Genomic DNA, 13,207 nt, shown 5'->3' with positions numbered 1-13,207 from the left:
AGGCCTAATCCTGGGAATGTTTTTGCCTCCTGCCTCTTTATTTCTTAGGAGACATTCCAGTGATCTGATTCCAGGATCAAATTTCAGAGATACAAGCTTGAATGATGGGAATAACTGTTATAAGAAAAATTGGTAAGGAGAGGGGAGGAGGCGATCAGAAAACGGGAAAGGGAGAGGAAGAATGGAAAGATATATGAACATGTAAAACTTAGAAGAATCATCAAGAGGCTGCAAAAATATCTTACAAGGATTGCTTTAAGAAAAACATCCAGAATTTCAAGATAGATATCTTCTGTATGTGATTAAATTTATTGCTAAATGTGTTTTTAAAGAGCTTATTTTTAAAATTAATGAATTATTTCATGGTGATCTCATGCATAAATATCATGCCAAAGAGGTAAAAGGTTACTGAGCTGCACAGAGGAAGCTGATCAGGGTCTGTGGTTTGACGATATGCATTCTGAGTAAGAGCCAGAGCTTAACTTTACATCTCAGAGGAGCAAAAGTTTTCTGAGAAGGGGATGAAAAATGTGCACTTACTGGGGTGGCGGAGGAGGTTAGGGCTGGAAGCCAGGTTACCAAATCACTGTCTGGAGCATGTGGGCAGATGTAAAAAGTGGGAGGAATGTTCAGACTACATCGTTTCCTAGTGAAAATGCCAACGCAACTTGTAACCATAGCAACACAATAGCCCTATTAAAACAACAAAAAAATCTCAATGTCAATTGCACTTAATGGACACACAAAAAACAACCCTCCACTTTTTACTTTTTACTAATAAGTAAAATTTTGTATTCAGTTTTGTTTCCTTTCTATCCATTGGATTAATAATGCTTTGTTAGAAGATTTCAATTTCTTGATAATCCTTTCTCACACAGGGCAAAAGTTTTAGAAATATAATCTGCCTGGTAATTTTGGATTGAATGTCAGACATTGTGAATATTCCCTTGTAGGGTGCTGGTTATTTTTATATTCCTATAAATATTCTTGATGCTTGCTCTGGGCTAAATTACTTGCATTCTTTTGAGGTTTGCTTTTAAACCTTATTAGATGGGACCAGAGCTGCTTCTAGTCTAGGGCTGATTTTTCCTCACTACTAATACTTCTACCCAACGAGCCATGAAATATGAGACTTTCTACTGGTTGGTGGGAACAGCAGCTATTTCCAGTCTTAAGTGAGCAACAAGTATTTTTTCCTCTAATTCTTTCCATGGCCTCAGGTAGTTCCTTACATATATACACTGATCACTTTCTACCTGAACATTCCAGGGGGACCTTCTCAGATCTCTAAAGCTCTCTCTGTGAAGCTCTCACCTGTGAAACTCTAGCTGCCTTGGCATTCCTAAGTTCCAGTTCCATCTCCTCAATTTAGGGAGCCTGCCTCCCTGCACTGTGGCTTGGAAACTCTTTCCAGGCAGTAAGCTGAGACGATCATAGAGCTCTCCTTGATTTCACCCCACTCTCAGTAATCACTGTCCTGTGCTGCCTGGTGTCCAGTGTCTAAAAACTGTAGGCTTATATATTTTGTCTATTTATTTTTTAGTTTTTTTCAAAAGGAGGGTCCTCGTTACTCCACTTTGTGGGAAGTAAAAGTCCCCAACTTTATGACTTCTGAATGTGGTTGATGAGTAATATATTTGGAGAACAGAATAAATTACATCTTGAACGATCAATTAAAGCTTCTTAATGGTTTAGGATACCTTAGCAAAATTTACATCATTTTCAAGTATCAAAACATAATTCTCATAATTTTATACTCATAATTTTCATATAAATACATAATGAGCAAGTACCAGTTTTATTTCTCATTAATGAGGTAACCAGAAAGATGATAAAGCCAGTTAGAAAACTGAGACACTGAGAAGGCAAATGATGTATTAGGAGGGAGGGAGGGAGAAAGAGAGAGAGCAAGAGTGAGTGAGAATATAAATGGAAAAATATGCTGGAATAGAATTGCTAAATTAGATACAAAACTGGTTCATGTCCCACAGGCCAATAAAATCATAAACTTTGGGGTTATCTTCTCAGCTGAATAAAAATAATTTTAATTCTATTATACAAAAACTCATTTGTATAGTATTCATTTCCACAAATTAACATCTAATCTTTACAGACTTAAACATGTCTTACAAATGTCTTATGTCTTAAAAAATGACCTTGGGTGGGCTTAAGACCAGTTTTAGGAAGGCATTGAATGGACACAGTCATCTTTTTTGACTCATTTCCAAATTTTGGAAATCTTCTTAACATAAGTATTACCTATAAGTCAATGAGATTTGCCATTACCTAGATGGTCACTCTGGGTCTATGTTTGCTCAGGTAATGAAAAAATTAGCGTTTTATAACTGCAGTTACATGTTAGAATCACTTGGGGGAGCTTTAAAAAATTACCAAAGCCAGTAATATTCCACTATAAATATGTGTACCACATCTTCTTTATTCATTCATCTATGGATGGACCTAGAGAGTATAATGAATGCTAAGGGAAATAAGTCAGTCAGAGAAAGACAGATACTATGTGATTTCACTCATATGTAGAATTTAAGAAACAAAACAAATGAACAAAGAAAAAAAGAGGCTCTTAAATATAGATTATGGGGCACCTGGGTGGCTCAGTCATTTGAGCATTGGATTTTTGATTTTGGCTCAGGTCATGATCTCAAGGTCATGGGATCAGGCCCTGCATCGGGCTCTGTGCTGAGCGTGGAGCCTGCTTGGGATTCTCTCTTCCTCTCCCTCTGCCCCTCCCCCTGCTTGTGCTCTCTCTCTCTTAAAAAAAAAAGTCTATCTATCTATCAATCTATCTATCTATCATCTATCTATCATAAACTGGTGGTCTCCAGAGGGAAGGTGATGGATAAAGGGGATTAAGAGTACACTTATCCTGGGGCGTCTGGGTGGCTCAGTCATTAAGTGTCTGCCTTCAGCTCAGGTCATGATCCCGGGGTCCTGGGATCGAGCCCCACATCGAGCCCCAGCTTCTCCCTCTCCCACTCCCCCTGCTTGTGTTCCCTCCCTCACTGTGTCTCTCTCTGTCAAATAAATAAATAAAATCTTAAAAAAAAAAGAGTATACTTATCTTGATGAGCATTGAGTAATATATAGAAATTTTGAATCATATTTTACACCTTAAACTAATAGAATGCTGTATGTTAATTATACTTAAATATAAAACAAAACACCACCAAAGCCAGGGTCTCTTCCTAAACTAATTACATTAGACTCTGAGGGTGAAGTCAGGGCATCGTTAATTGTTTTAAAGTCCTCTATTTATTCCAGTGTGCAGCCAGGGTTGAAAACTACTGGTTTAGCCTGGTTTTCTCAGACTTCTTGCAATAATAATGCTCTGTGATTCTATGGCTTGAAATACAGGGAACTCACTTTTCCACTGAAGAAAGTAGACATAAATTCAAACTCTGCTAGCTTTCTTGCACTACCAGTGACTTGGAAATGATTAAAGGCTGCCAGCATTCATTCTATGGTGTGGAAGCAGTGGGAAAGGCCAGGGGTGGGATGGCTGAATGACTGGTCTTTGTGTTCCAATTAGAAATAGTCAGCTTGAGTTGCTGGAAAGAGAGAGGAATGTCTGCAGATAACTTCTTTAAAAAAAAAAAAGAAAAGAAAAATCAAAATTCATTTTGTGCCCCTGCTTCTATACTCTTGAGCTCATCCATACTCCCAGAGCAGCCAGAACAGGTGTTCTTTCACATAGTTATTAATGGAGACTGCATTTCTGATTTAAGACTATGTATCAATAAATCAAGGCTATGACCCATAATATCTGTAAAAAGAAAATAATGCAACAAGTATAAGCCTTTAAGATGATTTCAAATAATGAAATTCTTCAAATCCTATTCTTTCATGCTTGTTGGGTAGTTTTTTTTTAATTGAAAGCTTTTTTTTTTTTTCATTTTAACAGTTTATTTAAAGTCGTATATATAATTACTTTATTCCTGCATGTACTCAATTGTTTCTTCCTTATATTTGCCCTTTCCCTTTCCCACTTGGTGAGATTTGCCTTTACATTTAAGGATCTTTTTTGTGGTCTTTGTCCAGTTTTAGTCTAGTGATAACCACCTTGCTAGGGTGAGTGCCCACATGGACAGTTGTGGCATCTGCCTTCTCTCGCTATACTCTTTCAATGTAGATGACGTATTTCTTCCTGTAAACCTGGACGACTTTGCCCATTTGCTGACCTTTGTAGTTTCCTCACACAGTCTGTACTTCATCCTTTTGGATGGGTACAGATCGAAAGTTTTACTTCTGTCTCAGTTCTTTGAAAAGAGGGGAAGGCATAATCTTCCTGCAAACATGGGAAGGTACACTGAGATGTCTTTTATGGTTCTTGCCCTGGTTAGAAGTCATAAAGGGATTGAACTTCATTTTGGCCATTGGTGCTTTAGCAATGTCTGCAAAAGGGAGGAGAGAAGAGCATTTTTTGAAAGCAAGGGCTTTTGAAACTCTTTACTCTAAAACTACATTTAGGAGAAACACATAGTAAATGTAACTAGCCAGCCAAAAATTAAAAGAAAATTTGCTTAACTTGATAAGTTTTTTTAAATTGTAAATTAATGTTGAATTTTTCCAATTGTATGACTTCTTTTCTTCCATCTGTTAATGCAGTGAGTAATATTAATAGATATCTAAATATTAAACTGTTTTACTTCTGAGATTGAACCCTACTTGGTCATGATGGATTATTCTTTTAATGTTCTATTTGATTATGTTTCCTCCCTGACACTTTTAATGATAATAATCTTCTTTCTTTTACGGTGAAACATCCCTGTGAGTTGCATTGGGATGGTATTAATTTTCATAGCCATTTGACAGATTAGAAAACTCAGATACAACTGTGGTAAGTGACTTATTAGCCAAGAACAAGTAAATTAGTGACAAAATCTATACTTAAATGTTTAGTGCCTAATTTCTGGCCTAGGAATTTTTTCCCCACTACTCTCCTCTAGTAAATTTGTGTTTTCATCAAGCAAATATCTCAATCATGAAATATTTCAGATAACCTTATAATATTTCACATAACCTTAGAATACTGACTTGAAAACAGAATTTTCAATTCTAGATAAACCATGAACACTGCTTAATATCCTAGTTCTTAATTCTTTCCTTTTCTTCTTCTCTACAGTAACAGTTCTCATAACCACATTTAATAATCATGGGTTTTGGGGAAGAATATCATGTGGAAGTGGGAGAAGATGAGAACAAGAGAGTTCAGGTGGATGGTTGAGCCGTGGGCTGAGCTAGAGAATCCACCTGGATGAGTAGATTTGAGGATAAGGCTGCATGGATGGGCTTAGAGAGGCTTGGGCACATTTGTTTGAATTTCCATGTGTGAAATCTACAAGGCACTAGAATGTGCAGTTCTGAAAACTCTGGAGAGAGGTTGGGCTGGACATATATAATTGATAGTGATTGGCATAGAGGTGGTACCAGAGTCTTGGGAATGGATGAAAGCCATCAAGAAGGGTATGGGGAACAAAGAGAAAGGAATGTGAAAGGCCAACATTTCTGTGGATCCATAAAGATGAGCCAAGAAGAAACAGAAAGAAGAGTCAGAGAGTTGGAGAAAAGCAGGAGAGGGCAATATCCTGAAAGCTAAGGGAAGAGAGATTCTCCTCCCTTCTCACCCCAACCTTGTCTTCTCCCAGGCTTTCCCATCTCAGTAAATGGCTCATCATCCACTCAGCTGCTCAAGTAAACAAACAGGTACCTTTCTGATTACCTCCCACTCCCAACCTCCTCCCATCAACAAGTCGTATCAATTCAGCTCCTAATATATATGAATTTCTGCACTTTTCCTTCCATGGGCACCCCATGGCTCCAAGACACTAACACCTCTCCCCTGGACAACTGTAACAGTCTTCTGAGTGGCCTCCTTGCTTCTGATCTGGTTCTCCCTCTACCTAGACCATTTTCCACCTAGCAGACAGAAGAACACTTTTTACAAAAGCACAAATAAGATCATGTCATTCCCCTGATTAAAATCCTTCAGTGGTTTCTCATTGCACTTTGACTAAAATCCAAACTTTTCATGACCTAAGTGGACCCACATTTGGCCCCTGTCCAACTCTTCAACCCCATCCTGCACATTCTCCTACTACTGCTTACTAAATCCAGCCAACAGCCTTTCGTCTGTTCTTTGAACATACCAAGTCCATGTTCCCTCCAGGCCCTTGCCTTTGCTTATCCTTTTGTCTAAAGTGCGCTGCCCCAAACCTATGCAAGGCTGGCTCTTACCCTTAGTTAGGCCTCAGCTTAAATAGTACCTCCAAAGAGAGGTCTTCCCTGACCACCCCATCTAATTAGTAGACACCTACTGTATTAGTTTGCTAGGGCTGCCGTAACAAAGTATCGCAGACCAGGTGGCTTACATGACAGAAATTTATTGTCTCACCTGCTGGAGGTTAGAAGTCTAAAATGAAGGTACTGTCATGGCTGGGTTCCTTCTGAGGGCTGTGGAGGAGAATCTGAGCCAGCCTTCTCTCCTTGGCTTGTACATGGCTGTCTTTTTCCTATGTCTCTTCACATCATCTCCCTCTATGTGAATTTCTGTGTCCAAATTTCCCCTTTTTATAAGGACCCCGTCATATTGGATTACTATCCTATTGATCTTCAACTTCACCACCTCTGTAAGGACTATTTCTAAATAAAGTCACATTCTGAGGTACTGGGGGTTAGGACTCTAACATCTGAAGGGACGCAATTCAGCCCACAATGCCCACACCCAATGGACATCACATTGAACAGTTTCATTTTCTTCACAGCATTTGTCTTTATCTGAAATTACATTGTTCATTTTTTGCTCACATTTTGTTATTTGTCTCTGGAAGCTCCACAGAACAGGAACCTTGCCTGTCTTTGGAGCAGACTCTGCTGGTGCCCCTGACATATCCCCTGTTACCATAGATACCAGCAGCTTCTCACTGCAAGCCTCTGCAACATTCTGTCTGAGGCTTCTTCAAGCATACTTGTTCTTTAGTGAGGCGGGCTGGAGATGCCGGAAGTTACTGACAGATGAGGGGAGACAGAATACCCTAGTTTCCTCTCCTCCCTGTCAGGGACAGTGCTGAAGTTTGCTTTCTGCTGTTTCTGAGAGGTCCAAGGCAGGACTTCGCCAAATTATCCTTACTGCTCATGAATATACCTATATTGGCTTCCCCGTCTTCTCTGTTTACTTCCTTACTCCCCTACCAGTGTTTCTAGAGTCTCTCCCCAAATAAACTACTTACAGTGAACTCTTGTCCCTGGGTCTGCCTCCTGGAGAAACACAACCTAAGACAGTCTTTATCACTGTATTCCTGTCCCCTAAAACCGTATATAATGCAACATTTATGGTTAATGCTCAATAAACCATGACAAATTAATCAATAGAGGGTGGTGGTAATAGACATGGCCAAATGCTGTGGAAAGAAGTCCAGTAGAAGAGAACCTTAAAAAAAAAATCTCAATTTGGTAATTGTGAGATCAGTGGCCACTGCTAGAGGAGCTTATTAGAATGGCGGGGGGCAAGTCTGATTTTGGTGGGCAAGATGAAGTGAGAAAGCTAGGAGCCATGGACAGGAAAGAGTTAACTTCATATGACAGTGGGGTGGAAAGAAGTGGGTTTTTTATTTTTCTGGAGGAGAACAATTTGAGCCTATTTGAAGCTGATTCAATGGAAAAGGAGAGAAAGATGGTACAAGTGAGAAGAGGGGACAACTGAAGGTCAGGGTCTTAGATGATAAATTAGAGGCTGGGTTAGTGAGTACAGGTGGGGGAGTTAGCATGCGGAAATAGAGGCCTCTGGTCTTCCAAGAAAGGAGGCAGGAGGTAAGAACTTATAAACAGAAATAGGAACAAACATACAAATATACAGTAATACTCTCTCTTTTTTTTTCTGATTTCAAAAGTGACAGGGGTTCATTGCAGACATTTGGAATAATAACTAAATTTATTAAGTACTTACAATATTTCAGGCTCTGATCTATGTGCTTTACATGTGTTAACTCATTCCCTCCTTCAATCTACCATATGAAGCAGGTATTGTTTCTCTGTCTTTACTATAAGGAGAGAGCCTGAGTCAATTGCCCAAGGTCACAAGACTGGTCAGAATGGCAGATCAGGATGTGAACCTACTTTGTCTGCTTCCACAGTCATTCTGTACTAACTGCAAAGGACAACCCAAAAGGAAAACTTATCCATCAGAGAGAATAAATAAATACGTATGAAATACTCAGATAGATAGAAAAATCACCAGGAGTTCGCTGCCATTGCTTCCCTTTTCTCATGGAAGTAGGTGGGGACCCTGAAGCAGGGAATGGGGGTGAGTAGAACTCATTAATAAAAATAGTTTGAAGATGTTTCTTCTGGGAAAGGAGAAAGGAACTGATGAGGGATTTTGAACAGTGCTGAAGAGTCGGCTTGAGGTTGCAAATACTAAATTGGGGGAAGATCAATCAGCATGGTTCAGTGATTTTTCTCCGGGGCACTGAACTGGTGGTTGGGGTAGAATTTGCCATGGGAGGTCCACAGAAAGTCAAGAGAAATTGATAGTCTAAAAGAAGGTGTGGTTGAAATGACTGCATCTTCATTTGGGATCCCTGAAGGCAGACCTTGGGGCAGATATTTGAGAGCAAGCAGTTTCCAGGGAGACGATTGTAGGTAAAAGGATGGTAGGGGAGGGCAGGGTAGGGAATGATGCCAATAAAGGGTGTGCACTGTAGACAATGGGAGCTTTGTCCTGATGGGGGACTCTGGGAGCCAGTGTGGAAATATATCTCAGTTATCTCCCTTGAGGGGATTTCCATTAGCTAATGGTTAGGACTGCTCCAGGGGTAACCATGCAGGAGCTGAGAGCACCACACTTGGAGATACAGAGAACTTGGGTGGCCAGAAAAAGGCTTCAGGCAAACAGATGTTGGCTGCTGGGGGTCTGGTCTCCTGGTGTCTATGGGAAAATAAGACCTGAGGGGATAAAGACCAGGCATCCAGAGTGTCTGCTACAGACGGACCATGGATTTGTGGTTGGGTCAGAGAGGTAGCAGACCTATAAGGAGCCTAGGAGAGCAAGGGAACAGTTGGATGAACATCTTTTTGAAAATTATTTTAAATAGGTAATATTGGCACATGGAATAAAATCCAAGTATGAAAGAATATGCAGTGAAAAGTAAATCTTTTCTCACCATCCATCTCTGTTTTCTACTGTTGCTAGTGTCCTCTATATCCTTTCAGAGATAGTATGGTAGGTACTATGTGTGTGTATGTATTACAGGTGTAGATATTATATACACATATTTATATTACAGGTATAGGTATTATATACACAAACTAGGTACAGTTAATATATATATATCATTTATTTTTACATAAATTACCCCATATAAGTGGTAGCATATAATATACTCTGCCTCGTTTACAGGGGTATCTTGGGGGAACCTTTCATATTATTGCATTTAGATTTGCCTCAATTTTTTAAATAACTGCATAGCCTTCAATTTTGTGTATGGATTTACTTAATGAGTCTTTTGTTGATAAATTTTTTCAAGTCTTTTTTTTCTGAAATATTATTCTTATACATGTGTGTTATTGAGCACACTCCAGTGATCTATAGGATAAGTTCCTAGGATTAGCATTGCTTGGCCAAAGAGCATGTGCATCTAAAATATTGATAGATAGTGCTGAATTTCCTTGAACCAATGTACACACCCATGGGATTGACCATCATAATGAGGCCAAAGAGCAGAAGGACAGGAATAGGGAGGAGAAGAGGGAGGGGCAGTTGGACAATGAAATGTCAGATATCAAGATTATGGTGTAGTAGTTCCATTCCTGCCAAAGTCCAGGGTGTGGCCATACCAGGAAGTTGTTGGCCTGGAGTGGTGTGCAGGTGAAGGTCAATGACGCAGAAGTCAAGGAACTATGAGGTGTCAGAATAACTCACCCAGATGACGAGCCAGCCAGTCTATCCTGGGGTTTGTCATTATATTAAGTTGTGAAATGCAGTTAGAGAAACCTTCAGCTTTATTATTTATGTATTTATGTTTAAAAGATTTATTTATTTATTTTGGAGAGACAGAGAGAGAGAGAGAGAGAGACAGCGCATGAACACAGGGGAGGGGGTGGCAGAAGGAGAGGGAGAGAATCTCAAGAGAATCCTCACTGAGCACGGAGCCCCACGTGGGGCTCCATCTCACGACCCTGAGATCATGACCTGAGCTGAAGTCAAGAGTCAGAGGCTTAATGGACAGCCACCCAGGTGCCCCTCAGCGTCCCTTTAAATCTAGCAAGGAAAAGATGCCAGATGTCTACCAGTCCTTTCTACTCTGTGGAGCAGAAAACTCTTCACACTTAAGCTGAGGGAGAAGTACATCAATCAACATGGCTGCCCCAGGGGACAGGAGATGATGTCTCTATTTTTTTTTTATGATGGCATCTGTGGCAGTGGGACTGGCAGGGCTGTTCTCCTGAATCCTTCATCTTCGAAGGAACATCACTTGGGTCTGTGGGTAACTCATTTTCCAACATCTCCAGTCTTCCAAGCATTGCTGACATTGCCAAACCAACCCTGGCCTGGGCACCCCTTTCTTGGTAATAAAACCAATAGCAAGAATAGCAACAATAGAGGGTAATGTGCTGAATCAGTTAGGATTTGTGTTCAGCAGCAGGTAGTTTAAACACTGGTTTAAACCAGAGAGGAGTTCTCTTTCCTCTCGGGTAACACGGAGTCCAGAGATAAGCATTCCACAAAAGGTGTAGCATTTCCACAAGGTCAGTGGTATCTTGGACTTCTTTCTGCTCTGCTTCCCCAGTGCTGACTTCTAGCTCATAGTTTCTGGATGGCTGCTGGAATGTTAGCCCTCATGCCCATGTTCCATGCTGGAAGAAGGAAGAGAAGGTCAAAGATAAAAGGGAGCATGCCAGATGAATCAGCATTCCCCACCCCTACTTTTTAATGAACTTTCCCAGAAGCCCCACTCAATAATGGAACTTAAATCTCATTGTACAGAGTAGTAAGTCACATGGTCACCCTTATCTGAATCATGGTCATCACAAGTCAGTGGCACTTAAGTATATCTACAGAGTCGTGTAACCATCGCCATCATCCATTTCCAGAATGTCATCATTTGAAATAGAAACTCTGTATCCACTAAACAATGCCCCCTCCTTCCCCATCTCCTCTCAGCCACTGTTAACCTCTCATTTACTTTCTGTCTGTATGAATTTGCATATTTTAGGTATTTCATATAAGTGATCGTACAATATCTGCCCTTTTGGGACATGCTCACTTAACTTAGCATAATGTTTTCAAGGTTCATCCATATAGTAGCCCATGTCAGTACTCCACTCCTTTTTATGGCTGAATAATATTCCATTGTGTGGATATACCACACTTTGTTCATCTATTTGTCTGTCGATGGACATTTGGGTTCTGTCTTAGTCTGTTCGGGCTGCTATAACAAAATACCGATTCTGGCGGCTAGAAGTGCCAGTGTGGTCTGGCTCTTGTAAAAGCCCTCTTCTGGGCTGCAGTCTTAAACTTCTTGTTTTTCCTTATATGGTGGATGGGTGAGGGATCTCTGTGGGGACTCTTTTTAGAGGGACACTAATCCTATTCATGAGGGCTCTACCCTCATGTCCTAATCACTTTCCAAAGATCCCATTTCTTCTCTTTGTGTATGTGTGTGTGTTCATGTTTTGTTGCTTTAGTAATGATTCTTCCTCATCTCTTAATATCATCACATTGGACATCAGGATTTCAACATATTAGGGAGACACAAGTATTGAGACCATTGCAGGTTGCTTCTAGCATTTGGTTATTGTAAATCATGCTGCTATGAACACTGATGCACAGGTATCTGTTTGAGTTCCTGCTTTCAATTCTTCTAGGTATGCACCTAGAACTTGCTGGATCATGTGGTAATCCCGTGGTTGCTTTTTAAGGAGCCAGAAAACGCACTTTACATTTTGCATTTTATTTAGTTTTTACAAACTTGGAATTGTTGAGACCACACATTGAAATTCTAGTAGAGAGGATCCTCCTACTCTGGATCCAACAGATTGATGCTGCCCACTGAGTGGTGTTCTTCTGAGTAGGGGACTTCTGAGTCATGTATGCTAAAGTGAGCTGGATGGAGTTGTCTCCATTTTAGCAATGGATAACAAATAAAAAAGGCTAGGTTACTCTTCTCTTGGTAATGAGAGCTCCACTAATTTTTCCTAGCTCTGTCCCTAGGAAGCCTCACCAAGTGCTTGTGGGGAGCCTTACTGGGTTTATACTTGACTCCCTTGACCGGTGTGGACTTATGAACACCACCACACCATGAGGTTCCAGGCAGGAGCTATCTCCATCCCTTCGCTTGACCTCAAGCCAACCTGTCACAAATTTATCAAGGAGATGGAAGATGAACTTAGTTATTCCATGATCCAGTAATAGTTCTAAGTGTGCACTAGTATATTGGGTAACAATATGGCCCCAAAGTTGGATGGCTTGTGTTCAGATCCCAGCTCTACAGTCTATTTGTTGTGTGATCTTCATGGAGATTATTTAACTTCTCTGTGCCTCAGCTTCCTCATCTGTAACGTGAGGATTCATAATAGTGAATTCATTCATAATAGTGCTTTAATTTTCATATGGTTGTTGTGAGGGTTACCTGAGTTAACACAGTTAAGAAGTGCTTTAGAAAGATGCCTGAACTGTGGAAAGGCTCTGTAAGTGAGGGTAGTGTTAGCAGTATTGACATTATGATCATACCCAGGAAATGTAAATTCTATAAACCATAATAGTTAACAGCAAATGAACTATGGATCAGTATTTATAGTGCTGGTAACTAAAAAAAAAAAAAAAGGAACAAAATTAGGAGGACACACATGAACAAAGCATGGAGAGACACACTCAGATGGGTTGAAAAAGTCACTTTTCATTATCTTTGGTCTGATGTTACAAGCCTGGAAAATGCTAACCACTTGGCCTCTTAAAAATTTTTTTTAAATTAATTATTTGAGAGGGGGTGTGGGGAGGGGCAAAGGGAGAAGGAGAGAGGGAAAAAAGTCTCAAGCAGACTCCCCACTGAGCGCGAAGCCCAACGCGGGACTCGATCTCACAACCCTGAGGTCATGACCTGAGCAGAAATCAAGAGGCAGACACTCAACTGACTGAGCCGCCCAGGTACCCCTTGGCCTCTTAAATTTGTTTCTCACCTCCAAGTTGGAGATA

The 13,207-nt window shown here is 40.4% G+C and overlaps 1 pseudogene; it reads right to left on the bottom strand.

Annotated features, from left to right (window-relative positions):
• Positions 1 to 3,947: 3,947 nt before the first annotated feature.
• Positions 3,948 to 4,383, bottom strand: LOC116639131 (annotated as a pseudogene).
• Positions 4,384 to 13,207: the final 8,824 nt, after the last annotated feature.

This window comes from Phoca vitulina, unplaced genomic scaffold (genome assembly GCF_004348235.1).
Source record: "Phoca vitulina isolate PV1807 unplaced genomic scaffold, GSC_HSeal_1.0 scaffold1, whole genome shotgun sequence".
In the NCBI taxonomy this organism is placed as follows: domain Eukaryota; kingdom Metazoa; phylum Chordata; class Mammalia; order Carnivora; family Phocidae; genus Phoca; species Phoca vitulina.
The sequence above is the reverse complement of the archived record's forward strand: the minus strand, read 5'-3'. Positions and strand labels throughout refer to the sequence as shown.